Source organism: Anomaloglossus baeobatrachus, chromosome 1, assembly GCF_048569485.1.
Source record: "Anomaloglossus baeobatrachus isolate aAnoBae1 chromosome 1, aAnoBae1.hap1, whole genome shotgun sequence".
In the NCBI taxonomy this organism is placed as follows: domain Eukaryota; kingdom Metazoa; phylum Chordata; class Amphibia; order Anura; family Aromobatidae; genus Anomaloglossus; species Anomaloglossus baeobatrachus.
Window position 1 is genome coordinate 292,555,514 of NC_134353.1, and position 20,308 is coordinate 292,575,821.

Consider the following 20,308-nt stretch of genomic DNA (forward strand, 5'->3'; position numbering starts at 1 on the left):
TCCATCCCAGTGTTATATAAAGATAACAATCTTTCCGTACTACAGAATATAATATAACATGTTTTGTACAAAAATATAGAATAGCAGCATTTCGGCGACAAATACTCTGCAAAAGTTCATAATAACAAGGTGGAAAAGTAGCATACAAAGTTGTAATATCTTTTCAGTACTGAAGAACTCCTGGACAATTGATGGCCAACTGAATGGATGAAGACTGAGTTTTGACTCCTTACATGTGTGTCATTGTTACTAATCATTCTCTGGGATAAAACAATTTTTAACTTAACCTTACATTTCATTTTAATACATTTCACTTCCTACGTCCTTCGTACCACATACTAATCATTCAGAACATAAACCATCGCTAGTAACCAATGTACATGTAAGTCAAGTTACAATTCAGGCCACATCCACACAGTTCACTTTAGAGGTATTTCTTATGCATTTTTTTACGTAGTTGGTCTAATGTACTAAAGAGTTCAAAACTAAAAAGAGAGAACTATTTTGGATATAATTCTGAGCACAAGCTCCCAATACATCTATATGAGAGCCAGAAGTAGGCTGCCATAGAGTTGTATTGAGTTGTGACCTCTTGCGAGCTTCATGGAACACTGAGCAGGTGGTAGAGTAACACGTGGCAAGGAGATTTGGAGCCTGCTCCACAATGATTTCTATACTTTTCAATACCAAAATGTTACCATTCTTTAATAACATGACAAAGGAACAATTTAACATTTATATCTCATTGTGAATTAAATACTGTATGTATGTACAAAGCCATGTCTTAAAGTTAACATGAATGAAATGCACAACAGTCATTTCTATACAGGGATTCTTAATTTGGAATTGATTGCACATATAAAATATAGAGACATATCAAGAGTTTTTATTGGCCAGTGTCCGGTTCCTGAGGCTTTCAGTCAAAGGAAAGCCCAGAAGTGCTCACCTAAGCACCAATCTCCTCCGAGGATAAAGAGTGGCTGAACAGAAAGTCATGAGCCCAATATTGGAGTCAGAGGAGAGCAGGATTTGGCAGACATCTTCTGCTGCTTTGCCACCTTTAGCGATCCGCACAGATCAAAACAGTTTTTGAAAAGCGTGGTTACACTTTAAAAGACTTCAAACTGTTAAGGACTTTTGCAGTGTTCTTCTGCTTTCCTGATTAATAGGAATACATAACGTGGGACCTTTACCAACTATAAAGAGATGAGCTGTTAGTCCTTGCAGGGTTTTATGCTTGTTTGCTTTCTACGGTCTCTATGTATCACAGTACATTGCAAACTGCAGTATAATGCATCAGAGATACTTTCAGAGAGCTTACCTGATAGTAGGGCCTGTAACCCTTTTCTTTCTACTGTTCTTCAGCTAAACAGACCAATTCAAAGATCACCATTTACGACCTTATATAAGTAACATAGCTTTTGGCTGAATGATTGCTCGGTTGACAATTATCTCTTCCAACTTCCCTATATATGAAAACTCTACGTTTGGCCAAACGTGCCTGTGTTCTCTATGAAGGGAGCCACCACCACACTCCTCAGGCCTTGTATTATCGAACAGAGAACAGAAGGATCGGCTGTTGGAAGTTCAATAGACTGGATCCTTGTCTCCCTTAACTTCATCTGTTGGGGGAGAGTCACTTTAGACTGCTAATCCTAACGATATTAGCAGATTTGGCTGATTAATGTGTATGGATGCTTTAACTGTTTTGAATTAAACTTGGAAGATTGCTCAGAAAGAGGTTATAATATAAACCATCAGAGGAACTCACTGACGACTTAAAGGGGTATTCCGATCTCCAATTTCCTATCCTTATATGTAGTAGGTGTAATAATAATAGCAAATACCTCAAATTTAAAATGTAGTATAGTTCTCTTGATATAGTCATGTCTCTACCTTATGTGCAGAGCATTGCAGCGAAGGTATCCATGGTGATGACCACAAGCAACCAATGAACTGTCACCATATGATTGGTCATAACAATGGATACCTAGGCTGCAATGCACTGCACATGGGGTAAGAGACATGGCTATATCAGGAAAACTATACAACATTTCTAGTCAGAGGAATTTGCTATTATTATTATCACACCTACTACATATTGGGATAGGATCCTGGAGATCGCAATACCCCTTTAACTCCTAAATTAATCTGCAGTCTGTGATACTTAAGGGCTGTAGAAGGTAAATAGTCCCACATTTTTTATAAAACCATACTGCAAAAATGGTATTTCAAAAGTGAGTTTAGGTTTATGCAGAAAAGGTGATTTATTCAAATATAGCCTATAGCTAAAAAAACAAACAAAAACCCTAAATACCTGTGAGATGATTGCTCTTTACTCCCATACTCGGCATTATCATCTTCCCAAAACATACCCTTCAGACAGTTATTAGATTTCATCTTCTAGGCTGCACATCACAGAGACCCCTCCATAAGGAGTACTGAACGAAAATGGCAAATGGTAAGCCAAATGTGAAAAAAGACCTTTCCTAAGAGACTCTCTATACATATGGTACAGTGTAAAACAAGATTTCCATTAAGCACCCATTGCATAAAATATATAAAAAAAGATGTTACTCTGATGTAAAAAATAAAAAGTATTGAAGACGTCATGTTCTGCACTGCCCAGCAGTTTAATAAGGCTGAATACAGTCTTTGCTGTATCAATTCCATGGTAAATTCTTCATACACCTTAGAAATAGTATTCCAATACACAGAAATCAGCATAAATGCCGTGAAAATCCACAAAGTTATTACCCGATATTCTAGAGCCTCAGATGTATAGCTCATAGCAAGAGCAGTTGAGCAGACTATCTATGCTGCAGGCAGTACATTGTGAACACTGAGGAATTGCAGGAAAATGCTTTGACCCAGATTCATTAGCCGTGGATTAGTTTCTTGGCTGTAAAATTTACAAATTTTGGTGCAATCTGTTTTGCTCAAAAAATGTCTACCTTTTTCCTTCCTGTGATGCATGCATTTATAAAAAAAAAATGGATGGAGCTTGTTGGAAAAGGTGGGTCCACGCACCACCAAACAGATTTTATATAATTTGCATCAGAATCTGAATTTCTATTGTAGTGCTTGGTCATATCTCACTCTGAACTAATAAGGCCACTTGAATATGCGAAGGAACAGACCCGTGAGCCAAGCAGAAGCCAGGGGTGAGCCATCCAGTGGCCATAGAAGAGGTCAATCAATCAAGTCGGAAGGTGAGAAGACAGAGAAGTCTTTTGATGAAGAATTCTCCCTGTACCCAGCTCTATTGAAATCTATTTATTCTCTGAAAGGCCGCAGTGTTACACAGTAAAATATCATTTATTGTAAACTGATAGCCCGTCAGCATTTTATGTTGCCCCTAGTTAGGCCAGAAATTCTTAAGCCAGACAAGTGACACATCAATGTCTTATGACCCACCAGGAATAGCAGTGTAGACATGGCAAGAACAGTGTCAGTGCGGGAAGTATATATTTTTTTACTTTTATGTGAGGCACTCCATATATTATTAGGCTAAGTTCACATGTCCTGTAAATCATCCGTTTTCACAGATCCGTTAGAGATTGTGCAAACACAACGTTTTTGTCCGTTGTTAAATAACGGATGTCAGCCAGATCCATTTTTTAACATGTGAAGTCTTTGGACAATGGATCCGTTAACAGATTGCTATTTATAGTTCATTTGTAGTTCATTTGTAACGGATACACTAAGAAAACAAAGGATCCATTACAAATGCAAGTACAATAGATGGCTAAATAACAATCCGTTAACTGATCCGTTGTCCGTAGACTCCCATGTTAAAAAAAGGTATCGGCAGAAATCAGTTTCCCAATGGATCCATTCTAAAGGTCCAGTCACACTAAACAACTTACCAGCGATCCCAACAACGATAGGGATCGCTGGTAAGTTGCTAGGAGGTTGCTGGTGAGATGTCACACTGCGACGCTCCAGCGATCCCACCAGCAACCTGACCTGGCAGGGATCGCTGGAGCGTCGCTACACGAGTTGCTGGTGTGCTCAACAGCAACCAGTGACCAGCCCCCAGCGCCACGTGGAAGATGCTGCGCTTGGTAACTAAGGTAAATATCGGGAAACCAACCCGGTATTTACCTTGGTTACCAGCGCACGCAGCTACACGTGCAGAGAGCAGGGAGCAGCGCACACTGAGCGCTGGCTCCCTGCTCTCCTAGTTACAGCACACATCGGGTTAATTACCCGATGTGTGCTGCAGCTAAATGTGCACAGAGCAGGGAGTAGCGCACACCGGGTGCAGCTGCACAGGGTACATATATAGGGTATAGAGTAGAGGGTGCAGCTGCACAGAGCAGGGAGCAGCGCACACCGCTTAGCGCTGGCTCCTTGCTCTCCTAGTTACAGCACACATCGGGTTAATTACCCGATGTGTACTGCAGCTAAATGTGCACAGAGCAGGAGCCGGCACTGACAGTGAGAGCGGCGGAGGCTGGTAACAAAGGTAAATATCGGGTAACCAAGGACAGGGCTTCTTGGTTACCCGATGTTTACTGTGGTTACCAGCCTCCGCAGAAGCCGGCTCCTGCTGCCTGCACATTTAGTTGTTGCTGTCTCGCTGTCACACACAGCGATCTGTGCTTCACAGCGGGACAGCAACAACTAAAAAATGGCCCAGGACATTCAGCAACAACCAACGACCTCACAGCAGGGGCCAGGTTGTTGCTGGATGTCACACACAGCGACATCACTAGCAACATCGCTGCTACGTCACAAAAGTTGTTCGTTAGCAGCGATGTTGATAGCGATGTTGCTTAGTGTGACGGGGCCTTAACAGATGACTACAGGACATGTGGACTTAACCTTAAACAGTTCTATTAGACCTAATGAGGCTTATGTACTTTGAAAATCCATGTCAGATTGGCTATATAATCCTCCTATTATAATGAGTTTTTTATGACACATAAAACACTTTTTAATATTAGGTGAATAATCCTTTAAAAAGAATTTTATAGCCATTATATTGTGGATTTTAAAAATATATACACCGGTCTCATCAATTCTATTCAGTCATGTATGCAGTTTATATCATTAAATTTTGTGATAGATTTTTTTTAGGGTGGCAAAAATGATCTGCATATGTCTGCCGGTATAGTTTTCTAAAGCCTGCTTTACACGTTTCAATCTGTCGTGCAATCGCATTTGCAATCGCACCCGCCCCCATCGTTTGTGCGGCACGGGCAATTTGTTGCCCGTGTTGCACAATGCTGTAACCCCCCGTCACACGTACTTACCTTCCAAACGACCTCGCTGTGGGCGGCGAACATCCACTTCCTGAAGGGGGAGGGACGTTCAGCATCACAGCGACGTCACACAGCGGCCGGCCAATAGAAGCGGAGGGGCGGAGATGAGCGGGACATAAACATCCCGTCCACCTCCTTCCTTCAGCATTGCCGGCGGGACGCAGGTAAGCGGTGTTCATCGTTCCCGGGGTGTCACACGGAGCGATGTGTGCTGCCTCGGGAACATTGAACAACCGGACGTTCGATTTTTAGAAAATGAACGACGTGTCAACGATGAACGAGAAGGTGAGTATTTCAGCTTGTTCATAGCTGTCACACGCTACGATATCACTAACGATGCCGGATGTGCGTCACTTACGACGTGACCCCGCCGACATCTCGTTAGATATATCGTAGCGTGTAAAGCCCGCTTTAGGAAAAAGGTTTGGTAGAGATATACTCCTGGAAGATTTCATCCTATCTGGCCATATAGTGAGCTGTACGGTTGTTTAGACCCTATTTGCTTGGCAAAGCTTTTAGAGCAATGTTTATATATTTGTCGATGTACAGTCAGCTTGTATGTAAATTAAAATACAGTAAGGTTTAAGATATTACCCATGTGACAGTGACTCGCTGGAGACAGAGGTGAGTCTTCAAGTTTATGGCGGTAATATTAATAAATGAATGAGGTACCTGCCTGTAGCATAGAAAAGCCACGATAGCTGCAATACGAAATCCTATACATGGCAGCCTATCTACTAATTTCTGTACAAATACCAAACAGACTTAGGCCACATTCACATGTTGAGTATTTGGTGAGTTTTTTACCTCAGTATTTGAGAGTAATAAATCCAGAATTAGAGCATGTTTCTATTATACTTTTCCTCTGATGGTCACATTCTTAGTTTTGGCTTTCAAATACTGAGGTAAAAAAATTACCAAATACTGAGGTAAAAAACTTACCAAATACTGAACGAGTGAACGTGGCCTTCGACTGTTTCTAATACCGGAAAGCACATAAGGACAGTAATACATTCAAAGCATTAATGCCATTGCAAACTAAGCTCCCAGAACAGATCCATATTTTTCTGTAATAAAAATCCATACACCAAGGAAACATTGAGAAAAAAAGAAATACACATACGAGCTTATGAAAAGGTATACTCATTAGAAAACCACCTCAGGGTTCCAATAGAAACCTAACCTTGGCTAACTATGCTATCTACAAACCCAAGTGCACACAATCATCAGCTGTGATTTGTCTTTTTCCACCTTGTGTTGTATATCAGTGACTCCTTGCTTTGTTTCACAGTATTGTGCAAAGCTTTTCTTGTAGGCTTCCATTATCTTGAAGGCTTCCGTTATCTTGTAGGCTTCCCTAGGGCCCAGCAAACTTTGTGCAAGTCCCACAGCCTGCAACGTCATGTGGAACTTGGTCCGAATCAGCAGACAAATTCACTGTATGGAGATATGGAAATGTAACGTGAGACAAACAATAGTATAGATCAAGATATTCACACTCATCATCATATCTACTTGCATCAGACCTGAAAACAGTTTAGTTGGGCAAGAGAAGCAGTAGCCAGCTTAGATCCCTGCCAGGTGGCCGGCAGGACCCAGCATTACACGAGCACTGCGCTCCTTTCATAATCAGGATAGTGGGGGTCCAAGAATTTAGACCATCATTGATTATAAAGTGATGGAATATCTCAGCAATATGTTATCATTTTATGACATAGGGTTAAGCCTGCTTTACACGTTGCAATTTTGCATACGATATCGTATGCGATTTGCAACGCCCCCATCGTATGTGCAGCACGTTCAATTTGTTGAACGTGCCACACAAACGATTAACCCCCGTCACACGTACTTAGCTGTCCATACGACCTTGATGTGGGCAGCGAACGTCCACTTCCTGGAGTGGGAGGGACGTTCGGCGTCACATCGACGTCACGCGGCAGCCGGCCAATAGAAGCGTAGGGGCGGAGCTGAGCGGGACGTAAACATCCCGCCCACCTCCTTCCTTCCGCATTGTGGGCCGGGAGCCGCAGGACACAGGTAAGATCTGTTCATCGTTCCCGGGGTGTCACACACTGCGATGTGTGCTACCCCGGGAACGTTGAACAACCTGACGTTCAATTCTAGAGAAAAGAACGATGTGCGTGCGATGAACGTTTTACCGTTCAATCGCACGTACCTGTCACACACTGCATGTAACTTACAATGCCGGATGTGCGTCACTTACGACGTGACCCCGCCGACACATTGTAAGATACATTGCAGCGTGTAAAGCGGGCTTAATACATAAAGCTCAGTGAAGGTTTGTAGACCATCAGTCTAATGATCTCTGATGGAAAGCCTTCTATAGGTATGTGCGCACGTTGCGTGTTATCATGCTTTTACGCTGCGTTCTGCGCCGCAGCGTAAAAGAATGCGTCCTGCGTCCCGAGCACAATCTATAAAGATTGTGCAAATTCCATCCGCATGTTGCGGTTTAGAACACAGTGTTTTGCATGCTGCCAAAACGTTGCGTTCTAAAAAGCAACATGTCACTTCTTTTGTGCGTTCTGGATGCTTTCTCTGCTCTGTCTATGGGAGAGGCAGCATCCAGAATGCACGAATTCTGCATGAATTCTGCAGTCAGCAAACTTTCAGAACGCAGCTTTCCAGCTGCGTTCTGAAACACACATGCAGTGACTTAAACGCTGCGGTGCAGAATGCACACACGTGCGCACATAGCCTATTAGTGACAGAAGATGCACCACTGCAGCACTTCTACACATTTCTACTGCTGCTACTCAACTCTATTTTCTGCAGTTCATCTGGGATGTCAAACAGAAAGGTCACTGTGCATGAAGTTTTGGATTGCTTTCAAATAGAAAAATTCTACATCACTGTCGAGTTCCTCTAGGTTGTATTGGAAAACCTCTAATGTCAAGTCAGAAGATAAAATGAATCCTTACGTTCACACTAGAGTAGGGGAGTTTTTGGGATTGTTAACAGGTAAAAGGATACATACATTCATAAAAACATACACCATGTTCCAAATTATTATGTAAATTGGATTTAAGTGTCATAGTGATTAATTTTTTTTTTTCAATGAAACTCATTAATGGTATTGTGTCTCAGGGTTCTTTGGATCACTGAAATCAATCTCAGATACCTGTGATAATTAGTTTGCCAGGTGAGCCCAATAAAAGGAAAACTGGATGTTCCTCAGTATTAAGCAGGCCACAGTTTTCAAGTAGCATGGGAAAGAAAAAGGATCTCTATGCTGCCGAAAAGCATCAAATCGTGCAATGCCTTGGACAAGGGATGAAAATATTAAATATTTTATGAAAACTTAAGTGTGATCATCGTACTGTGATGAGATTTGTGGCTGATTCTGAGCACATACATGTTCATGCTGATAAAGGCAGAATGAGGACGGTTTCTGCCAGGCAAGTTCATCGGATTAAGAGAGCAGCTGCTAAACAGACATTACAAACCAGCAAACAGATATTTGAAGCTGCTGGCGCCTCTGGAGTCCCTCGATCCTCAAGGTGTAGGATCCTTCAAAGTCTTGCTGTGGTGCATAAACCTACTATTCGGCCACCCCTAACCAGTGCTCACAAGCAGAAACGGTTGCAATGGGCCCAGACATACATGAAGACTAATTTTCCAACAGCTTTGTTTACTGATGAGTGTCGAGCAACCCTGGATGGTCCAGATGGATGGAGTAGTGGATGGTTGGTGGACGGCCACCATGTCCCAACAAGGCTGCGACATCAGCAAGGAGGTGGAGTCATGTTTTGGGCCGGAATCATAGGGAGACATCTGGTAGGCCCCTATAGGGTTCCTGAAGGTGTGAAAATGACCTCTGCAAAGTATATAGAGTTTCTGACTGACAACTTTCTTCCATGGTACAAAAAGCAGAAACGTGCCTTTAGGAGCACAATCATCTTCATGCATGACAATGCACCATCTCATGCTGCAAAGAATACCTCTGTGTCATTGGCTGCTATGGGCATAAAAGGAGATAAGCTCATGGTGTGGCCACCATCTTCCCCTGACCTCAACCCTATAGAGAACCTTTGGAGTATTATCAAGCAAAAGATCTATGAGGGTGGGAAGCGGTTCACATCAAAACATCAGCTCTGTGAGGCTATTCTGACATCATGCAAAGAAATTCAAGCAGAAACTCTCCAAAAACTCACAAGTTCAATAGATGCAAGAATTGTGTAGGTGATATCAAAGAAAGTTTCCTATGTTAACATGTAACTTGATGTTTTGGATTTAAAAAGCTTTTTATTTCAGTGAATGTGACCTCCTAATGCTGCAAATTCTACAAATGAGCATTTTCAGTTCTTTAAAACATATAAAATATTTAGAAACTCTACTGTGCCTAATAATTTGGAAGTGTGCATTTTGAGGGTTTTTTAATTTTGAAGATTATACTGTTATCATTGGGAGGTTTCTTCAATAAAATTCGATGTATACTCTAACGGGTGATGACTTTTATTAGACTGACTGTCATTTGCACCGACCATTTAGGAAAGTCAGAAAAAATATCATTTGCATAATAATTTGGAACATGGTGTAAATACATTAAAATACAATCTAGAGCAGTGTTTCTCAACTCCAGTCCTCAAGACCCACCAACAGATCATGTTTTCAGGTTTTCCTAGACAGGGAATAATTCCATCACCTGTGCAACATTAAGAAAATTCTGAAAACCTGATTGAGGAAAACCTGAAAACATGATGTGTTGGTGGGTCTTGACTCTTGAGGACTGGAGTTGAGAAACACTGATCTAGAGCAAAAGTTCCAAAACTTTCTTAAGTTTAGAGCCACATTCAACTCTGAGGGAAAGTCGCAAACCACAACCATCCCTCTCCCTAGAAGTGACACTCAGAGCCAATCATTACAGGTATGATGACAGCCAAAGTATAACGTCGGTGCTCCCTGCACTAACCAGCAGTGAGGCCAACATACTCACTGCTCCTCTCTCCTCAGCTGTCCCTCCGATCAGCTTCTGTGCTCGCCATGGCTTCCAAGGCCTACGCACGCCATATGGGTTTCCTGACTGCACGTTTAGGACGCACACGCACCCTGCTTCTTAAAGGAGCAGTGCGCACTCCTGATGTGTTCCCAGCCTATCGCTGGAATGTACCAGGTATTTAAGGCACTATTCTATATTGGGAGGGGCCTATGCAATGTTTGTCACCTGTAGCCAGTATGCCTTGTGGCTAGGGGCTTGTTTTCTGGTCCCTGGCTCCTGTCCTGAACCTATACCCGAACCTCAACCTGTATGAGTACCTGAACCTGTTCAAGTATCCAGGTCCATGCCTGTGTTTCTGTATGTGTTCCTGTTTCCCTGTACCAGCCTCAGTTCCTGTATCCGTTCCAGTGTGCCAGTACCAGCCTGAGTTCCTGTATCCATTCCTGTGTACTGGTATCAGCCTATGTTTCTGTATCCATTCCCTGTGTCCCGATGTCAACCTGCATTCCTGTATCAGTTTTTGTGCCCCAGTACCAGCCTTTGTTCCTGTATCCATTCCTCTGTTCCACTCTCTGCCTGTGTTTCTTTATCTGTGTTCCTTTGTCCCGGTACCAGTCTGTGTTCCTGTACCCGGTCCGGTGTCCCAGTACCAGCCTGAGTGTTTGTATCTGTTCCTGTGTCCCAATGTTAGCCTGTGTTTCCATATCTGTTCTTGAATTTGTTCCAGTATTCCGGTACCTGCCTGTTTTCCAGTATCTGCGTTTCTGCCTGAATCTGTAACTCTGCCAATTATCCTGATCCTGTTCCGGGTTGGCTGAGACTCCTCCTCGCCTGGTACTGTTAGTGTCAGTTACTGCAGATCCAGGGACTGCCTTGGAGGGGTACCTGGCAGTTATCTGCAGCACAAACCTAACCTCCCCACCAAATAAGTTACAAATAAGCTGAGCAGCTGTATTCAATGTCAGGCAGCAGCTGCTATAGCAAACAAGATTCTAGGGTGTATAAAAAGAGAGACTAGATCCCGGGATCCCAATGTATTGTTACCCCACTATAAATCACTTATAAGGCCACATCTGGAATATGGGATCCAGTTTTGGGCTCCGCATTTTAAGAAGGACATACAGTAGTTAGCATCAGTTCAAAGGCGGCTAACTAAACTACTACAAGGAATGGAAGGCCTCACATATGATGACAGGTTGAAAAAGTTAGATATGTTTAGCTTAGAAAAAAGACGTCTCAGAGGAGATCTCATTTATATGTATAAATACATGTGTGGTCAATATAAAGGACTGACACATGACTTATTTCTTCCAAAGACAGTACTAAGGACCAGGGGACACTCACTGCGAGTGGAAGAAAAGCGAATCTGGCAGCTAAATAGGAAACGGTTCTTTACAGTTAGAGCAGTCAGACTGTGGAATGCCCTACCACAAGAGGCAGTAATGAGTAGTAGAGAATGGGTTAATTTCACACCGCGCCAATGACCACTGGTAAAGATGATAAGATCAATGTCGCTTTACTAGTGGTCATTGGCGCGATGTGAAATTAACCCATTCTCTACTACTCTCTGCAATCAGCCTGTGGGTTGCTGCTGCCGTGGCCTATTTTTCATGCCTGTACAACTTTCACAACTCGACTTGGTGAGTGACCTCACTTGTGTTTACCCTGTGTGTATTGGGGTAAGACCCTATTGCGCTTTCTCTCCACAGCTCCATCAATTCCTTGACAAGAGGTAGTAATGGCAGACACTATAACAGCATTTAAAAAAGGGCTGGATGATTTCCTCAGTACACACAACATTGTTGGTTATAAGTGACTTAGGGATAAAATGTAGAATTGGTGGAGGAAGGTTGAACTAGATGGACTTAGGTCTTTTTTCAACCTATGTAACTATGTAACTACTAAGTAACACCAGAGTCTCTAGAGAAGGGGTGGGGAACCTTTTTTCTGCCGGGGCCATTTGGAAATTTCTACCAACCTTCGGGGGCCGCACCAAATTATCAGCTTGAAAATGACCCTAATATATTTTGTCAAACAATTAATTAACTCACCACAACACCCCTATTGTGGTGGCTGGAGCTGCTTCTCTTTGGTACAGCTGTGATGTTCGGCGATATTGATCATATTACTTCTTACAACTGTTTTCCCAGGTTTGTCTCGGTCTGGAGCGTAGCCAACAGATTGGTAAATCATATAAATCACACAGGAAACACTGGATGCACATACATCACAGGAGGGGCGGTGGCATATATATATATATCCCAAGAGGGGTTGGGGGCATATATACATCACAGGAGAAGCTGGGGACATATACACATCACAGGAGGGGTTGGGGCTCAGACAGTACTGACAGGCATGGACAGCACTGGCGGTAGCACGAACAGGACTGGGGGACATGGACAGGACTAAGGGAGCACAGACATCACCAAGGGGGCACAGACAGCACTGGGGGGTGGCAAATAGCACTGGGGGGGAAGGGAACACAGCACTGGTGGGTGTTCACAGTACTGGGTGGGTACACAGTCTGGGTGGAGGACTCACAGCACCGTAGGAGGCTCACAGCACTGTGGAAGTCAGGAGGCTCACAGCACCGCAGGAGGCTCACAGCACCGTGGGAGGCAGGAAGCTCACAGTACCGCGGGAGGCAGAAGGCTCACAGCAGTGTGGGAGGCAGGAGGCTCACAGCACCGCAGGAGGCAAGACTCACACCGCACCATGGGAGGCAGGAGGCTTACATCATCGCAGGAGGCTCACAGCACCACGGGAGGCAGGAGGCTCACAGCACCACGGGAGGCAAGAGTCACACAGCACCGTGGGAGGCAGCAGGCTCACATCACCGCAGGAGGCTCACAGCACCGCGGAAGGCAAGAGTTACACAGCACCGTGGGAGGCAAGACTCACACACAGCACCGCCAGAGGTAGGAGGCTCACATCACCGCGGGAGGTAGGAGGCTCACTTCACTTCGGGAGGCAGGAGACTCACTGCAGAGTGAGAGGCAGGAGGCTCAGTGCACCGCGGGAGGCAGGAGGCTCACAGTAGTGGGAGACATCTTCAAAAGGGAGTCCGGTAAACCTGATAATTCCTCTTCTTCTGTGGGATGGGAGCGCAGCGCATCTCACGCTTTCACCGACCACAAAGTACTTCCTCAGCAGGCTGGCACAGGCAAGCAGGCTGAGAACCTAATGATATGTGCGCCACACATGGTGATTCAAAAGGGCCAGCAGCCGACAAGACCGCAGCTGCCGCCCGAGTACTGCAGTCCCCGGGAATGTACCCGGGGGCCACATAAAAAGTCATCGGGGGTTGCATACAGCCTGCGGGCCGAGGTTCCCCACCCCTGCTCTAGAGAATACAAGGTAGCTGTTTAGTCACGTCCCTCCAGGGTAAGCCTGTGATCCATGGTCCACTGGATCCACATTCCTGTTGTGGCTGGAACGCTCAGTGTCTCTCCGCTCTTAACACAACGCTTCCCCACAGAAAGCACACTAAAACCTTGTGCCCTCCTCAAATATAAGTTGTATAATTCCAAGGGTTCCCACTTTACACTCACCACAGTATTGAATCAATCTTCATCCTATCTCCAGCTTACAATATTTCTCCCACCGTCCCTCCGCACAAGTATATGTGTGACGCCCTGGGCAAGCCAGGGGTCACAGGTCATGACACCACCACACCCTACACCCCGGATAGGTACACCAAAGCTACACAAAAATCCTTGTTGCCTTCCTCCAGGGGCTGATGTCCACACCAGGGGGTGGGCCAGGCGGTTGGCTCCGCCCACCGAGGAGTTCACAGCCCTGGAGGCGGGAAAACCAAGCAGATCAGTCTAGTCAGAGTTAAGAGTGAAGTGGTAGAGGAGCAAGTGAGAGGAGTAAAGGTGAAAGAGAAAGTGACAGTTGAGAAAGCCTGAAGTTGGTCCGGGTGTGTGCCCCGGACTGAGAACAGCAAGGTTAACAGACGGCGGTGACCGTCTGCAGGAGAGGCTGATCGGAGGTTGCCGAAAGGACCGTGGACGGGTGGTGGCCCGGCGGTACCGGAGCGGTATACGAAGAGAAGCCAGCACCATTGGCAGGGGCCTTTCGGATCCCGGCAAGGCTAGGAGTCGCCGTGAATTTGCCAAATCCGTCAGTGAAGGGGACCTCCGGGTCTCCCAAGAGCAAGTGAGAGGAGTAAAGGTGGAAGAGAAAGTGACAGTTGAGAAAGCCTGAAGTTGGTCCGGGTGTGTGCCCCGGACTGAGAACAGCAAGGTTAGCAGACGGCGGTGACCGTCTGCAGGAGAGGCTGATCGGAGGTTGCCGAAAGGACCGTGGACGGGTGGTGGCCCGGCGGTACCGGAGAGGTATACGAAGAGAAGCCAGCACCATTGGCAGGGGCCTTTCGGATCCCGGCAAGGCTAGGAGTCGCCGTGAATTTGCCAAATCCGTCAGTGAAGGGGACCTCTGGGTCTCCCAACAACCAAGTCCCGATTGAAGGCAACAGTCCAACCGTTAGAGAGAGACACCGCCACCGCCAAGGCACCAGTTTCTCAGGGCCAGCGCCTGCGGGCAAAGAGGGGCTCCTCCGGCACATATCGAAGCCGGGGAGCGGGTTACCGGTGGGAACCCATCTCTACCAACATAGACTTAGGTGCAGGAAAAGGGACCGTCACCGTCAACTACTGAGGAAAAGCAACAGCAGCCGTCCGTGGGAACCGTCTTTCCAGCCATGTGTTTTACTGAGAACTGTGTCCCCATCTCAGGCTGAGTGAGTACCACAGTGCCGTGAGGCACAGCGCTGCCCCCGCGTCCCTGCACCCCACCAAGCCCTGCACCGGCCCCGCCATCCCTCATCCCCCAACTCATCACTGGGCCCGGGACGACCACCCCCTACCCATGGAGGGGAGAACCAACAACTTTGCTGCTCCCTGTCACCGCTCCCGGGATCCCCATACAGAGCAGCGGTGGTGTCCATACAATCACCACAACCGTGGGTGGCGTCACGGACAATAAACTATCCCAAAAACCAAACCCCTTTCACTCACGGGCGAGGAGCGCCGCTCGAGTCCCCGGGATACGGCCCATCGCTCGAGCCACCGAGCAGCAGCAGGCCGCAGCAGCAGCGGCAGCCGGACCCGAGCAGTGGGAGAGCGCAGCGTCCCCTCCTCCGCCCGCGACAACTTGGCGTCACGAACAGGATCTTACTGCTCTGCCGTTGGGTAGAGGTGCGCCTTGTGACCGCCGGAGGTGTCCGGCCGGAAAATTTCAGAAGTCGCTATCTTTGGCGCGAAGAGTTCCCGCTCGAGCGTCTTCTCGAGTAGCGGAGGCGCGAAGGCCAAAACCCCGCCCCGATAGAGGAGGGGCCGGAAAGAGGCTAAGGGGGACGGAAACAAGATGTCTGCGCCCGACGGAGCCGCTGGAGGAGCGGTGGTCGCAGCCACAGTGGCACCCGTGGATGGGAATGGGCCTACCGCAGTATGACGGGAAACCTGATGCTTTACAGGTCTTCCGGAAAAAGCTTAACCCGCTTCTGGAATTGTACCCCCTGACCGATAAGCAACGTGCAGCGGTAGTGCTGGGCCAGCTAACTGGCGCGGCTGAGCAGGAAGCGGAGACCTGGGCCGAGGGGGACCGGTTCTCTGTAGCCACCATCTTTGAGAAGCTACAGACTGCCTTTGAGACCCGTACCGAAGCTGAGCTGAGGATGCAGTTTTACCAGTGCCGGCAACTGTCTGTGGATAGCATTCGGGACTACGCTTTACGTCTGCAAACCGCCCTTCGCACCCTAAAGCGGGTAGACACTATCAATGAGGCGGACAGCAACAAGATGTTAGTTGAGCAATTTGTGCAGGGGATGAGGTCCTCTGAGGATCGCAAACAGCTCCGGCTGTGGGCCCTGGAACACCCTGATGTGGACTTTGCTGTGTTAAAGGAACGGGCCATTAAAGCACTGCAACCCCCAGCTTCAGAAATCTCGGAGCCAGCCCCGTGGCCAATTGAGACGACCCCCGTCATGGTGGCCCCTGCCCCACCAGCCTCTCCAGTACCTACAGCTCCAAGCGGCACAATGGAAGAACTGGCTGCCCAGGTCCGCCGCATGGATGGAGACCTCACCAAGATTCTCGCTGCACTCCAACCTTTGACCAGATCCCAGCCTCCAACCAGGATACAGCTCGCCGACAGCCCTGAGGATGTTCCCTGGATGCAGCGGAGAAGTGCTAACAACTCACGGAACAGACCTCCAACCTGCTACAAGTGCAGCAAGCCTGGCCATTACTTCCAACAGTGCCCGTTAAACGAGCAACCCCTGGGGCCACGGGCCAATCCTCAGGAGTAGAACCCCGTGGCCCCCGAGACTGGCGGGACCGGTATATCGGGGCCCGGCCCATCATCCCCGTGGCTGTGGACGTCATACCGGTGATGGCTCTCTTGGACACTGGATCACAGGTAACCACCATACCATACACATTATACCAGCGGTATTGGGGGACAGACGAGCTGGCACCCCCAGATACTAGTATAACACTGATTGCTGCTGATGGACTCCCATTGACCCAAGCTGAACTGCAACACCAGGGTATGATTGTGATCATGAATGAACCCAGTGACCATAACCCGAAGATAGTGCTAGGAACCAATGTGATGGAGCACTGTATGGGTGATGTGTTGGCCCTACTGCAACAGCTGGCCGCCACGGCGGCGGGGAGCCGACAGAGAGCTGTGCAGCGTGAGATCCGAGCCTTGATGTACCGCCAGCATGTAAACTCAACAGGAGGAGAGATTGGTGGAGTGAGAGTGATGGATGCTGCTCCGTTGATTGTACCCCCTAGGAGTGAGATGATGATTTGGTGTAGAGCGGCAGTAGGGCCTCAGGGGCGTGACTACCCTGCCATGATAGAGCCCATGCCCTCCGAACACTGGCCCACCGTAATGGCCGCCCGAGGGGTGGTAGATGTAAATAAGGGGAGAGTGCCCGTGAGGGTGCTGAACTGTGGGGAGGGAGAAGTCAGGCTTCCCCGGTATGCCACCCTTGCCAAGCTGCTCACCCTGGATCCCCACACTATCCACGAGGCAGCTCCCCCAGTCTCCCCACCTACTACCAGCACTCACCCGCCCCAAGGGGAGTTAAATGAGTGGCACCAACAGCTACACGTGGGCACTGACGATACCCCTACACATCACAAAGAAGGGGTATACAGGGTGGTGCGGGAGTATGAGCAAGTTTTCAGCAAACATCCATTAGACTTTGGGCAGATCAAAGGGGTCCAACACCACATCCCCACCGGTGAGCACCCCCCTATCAAAGAGAGGTACAGGCCTATTTCCCCTGCGCATTACCAATGCGCCAAAGATATGTTGAGGAACATGAAAGAGGCAGGGGTTATTCGGGACAGCTGTAGTCCCTGGGCCGCCCCGTTGGTACTGGTCAAAAAGAAGGATGGCACCATGCGGATGTGTGTGGACTACCGGAAGATTAACCAGATAACGCATAAAGATGCTTATCCACTGCCCCGTATTGAAGAGTCTTTGGCCGCACTGAGAACTGCAAATTACTTCTCTACCCTTGACCTCACCAGTGGATACTGGCAAGTGGCAGTGGTACCGGAGGACCGGGAGAAAACCGCCTTCACCACCCCAATGGGGCTCTGTGAATTTAATAGTATGCCGTTCGGGCTGTGCAACGCCCCTGGAACCTTCCAACGGCTGATGGAGTGCTGTCTGGGACATCTAAACTTCGAGACCGTCCTGTTATACTTGGATGATGTGATTGTGTACTCCCAGACGTATGAAGCCCATCTGGAGCACCTGGCCGAGGTGTTCGCGTCCCTTGCCAAATACGGGATGAAGTTGAAGCCCTCTAAGTGTCACCTGCTGAAACCCAGGGTGCAGTACCTGGGGCATGTAGTGAGTGCAGAAGGTGTCGGCCCCGACCCTGAGAAGATCACTGCCATCCAAGGCTGGCCAAGACCAACCACAGTGAGGGAAGTAAGGCAGTTTCTGGGTCTGGTGGGGTACTACCGACGCTTTATCAAGGGGTACACGAAGATGGCTGCCCCCATGCAAGATCTCCTCGTGGGGCAGACCAAAGGTGGTAGACCCATCGGAGCCCCACTGGTGTGGGAAGAAAGGCATGAGGAATCCTTCCGCCAGCTGAAAGCGGCCTTGACCGGAGAAGAGGTCCTAGCGTACCCTGACTACGGCTGCCCATTCATCCTCTACACAGACGCCAGCAATGTGGGATTGAGGGCAGTCCTGTCCCAGGTCCAGGACGGGAAGGAAAAAGTGATTGCTTATGCTAGCCGAAAGCTCCGGACAGCTGCAAGGAACCCTGAGAACTACAGCTCCTTCAAGCTCGAGCTCCTGGCACTGGTATGGGCTATCACCGAGCGGTTCCGCCACTACTTGACCGCAGCAAAATTCACCGCTTTCACGGATAACAATCCGTTGACTCACCTGGACACGGCCAAGTTGGGCGCGTTGGAGCAGCGGTGGGTGGCCAGGCTAGCCAACTATGACTTCACAATCAAATACAGGGCTGGTCGTGTCAACATTAATGCTGATGCACTCTCTCGGATGCCCAACTTGTCAGAAGAAGGGTGCGAGGATGACGACCTCGAAGAGATCGAGTTGCCTGCATTTCACCAGCCACCAACTGAGAAGGTACATGTCCACCAACAACGGGTGAACCTGGATCCACTGCCCAGTCAGGAGTGGCAGGAAGCTCAAAACCAGGCGCCCGCTGTCCGCCTAGTCAAGACCCTGGTGGAACGAGGCGCTGTTGGGATGGACCCTGCCGCCCCAGCTGAAGCCCAACGCTTGTGGAAGGAACGGAACCGGCTGTATCTACATCAAGGGAAGTTGTACCGTGAGCTGATCAACCCGAAGACTCATGAGAAGATCCGCCAGTTGGTTATTCCCCAAGCTGATGTGCCCACTGTTTTGCAAGCATACCATGATGTGCCGGACACTTCGGATGGAAGAATCTGGAGATGCTGTTGAGAGAGCGGTTCTATTGGAGTGGGATGCGGGAGTATGTAGAGGCCTAGTGCCGAGAGTGCGGTCCTTGCACGCTGAGGAGGAAGGACGAGGCCAGCCAGAAGGCGCCACTACGCCCGATCATTACACATCAGCCGCTGGAGCTGGTCGCCCTGGACCATGTCAAGCTCACCCCCAGCCGAAGTGGGTACGCCTACGCGTTGACCATAGTAAACCACTATTCGAGGTTCATGGTGGTTGTCCCAGTCAAGGACCTAACTGGTCGTACTGCCGCTAGAGCGTTCCAGGCTTATTTCTGACGACCACATGGATACCCAGAGAAAGTGCTTACTGACCAAGACCCGGCTTTTGAAGCAGAGGTGTTCCATGAGTTCTGCCAGTTGTACGGCTGCAAGAAGATCCGGACCACCCCTTACCATGCCCAGACCAATGGCATGTGTGAGAAGATGAACCACTTGGTCCTGGGACTCCTCAAGACGTTACCGCTGGAAGAGCGGAACCTGTGGCCAGAGAAGCTACCCGACTTGGTTGATATGTACAACAACATCCCGTCCAGCTCAACGAAGTGCACCCCAGCATATCTGATGAGGGCTTGACCCGGCCGACTGCCGGTGGACCTGGAAATGGGATTGGAGGCCCCAGAAGCACTCCCTTCGACAGCTGAATGGGAAACTCGGCGGAGGGAACAATACCGGCAGATTCAAGAATATGTTGAGAAAAACTTGAGTCGGAGTCGGGAACTGCAGGAGCAGCGCTTCAATCAAAAGGCGTCTGCTGGCCCTTTTCAGCCTGGAGATGTTGTACTGAAGCGGAAGAGGAGAACACACAAGCTGGATGATCAATGGGAACAAACCCCGTACGTCATACAGCCCACAGGATGGGAAGATGGGAAGGCCTACCAAATCAGTCGTGACCAAGGGGGCACTTTGGCCACGGTTTCCCGGGACCATCTGAAAAGGTCCCCACCAGCCTTAAGAGCGGCGGCTGAAGTACCGGTTCCTCCACCAGCAGAGAAGGCAAAAGAGGTGATCCACACTGCGATGGGAGACTTCCCAGCAGACTGGCCTACACAGAACGGCGCGGTGATTCTTCCAGTGATACTGTT

At 48.3% G+C, this 20,308-nt stretch overlaps 1 protein-coding gene across 1 annotated transcript in view; it reads right to left on the reverse strand.

Annotated features, from left to right (window-relative positions):
• Window positions 1–1,863: 1,863 nt before the first annotated feature.
• Window positions 1,864–20,308, reverse strand: part of C1H4orf54 (chromosome 1 C4orf54 homolog) — a 30,705-nt gene continuing 12,260 nt past the window's right edge. Inside the window, exon 2 of the mRNA XM_075350899.1 lies at window positions 1,864–6,707. The gene's annotated coding sequence lies outside the window, so the exon portion shown is untranslated. The remainder of the gene's footprint in view (window positions 6,708–20,308) is intronic.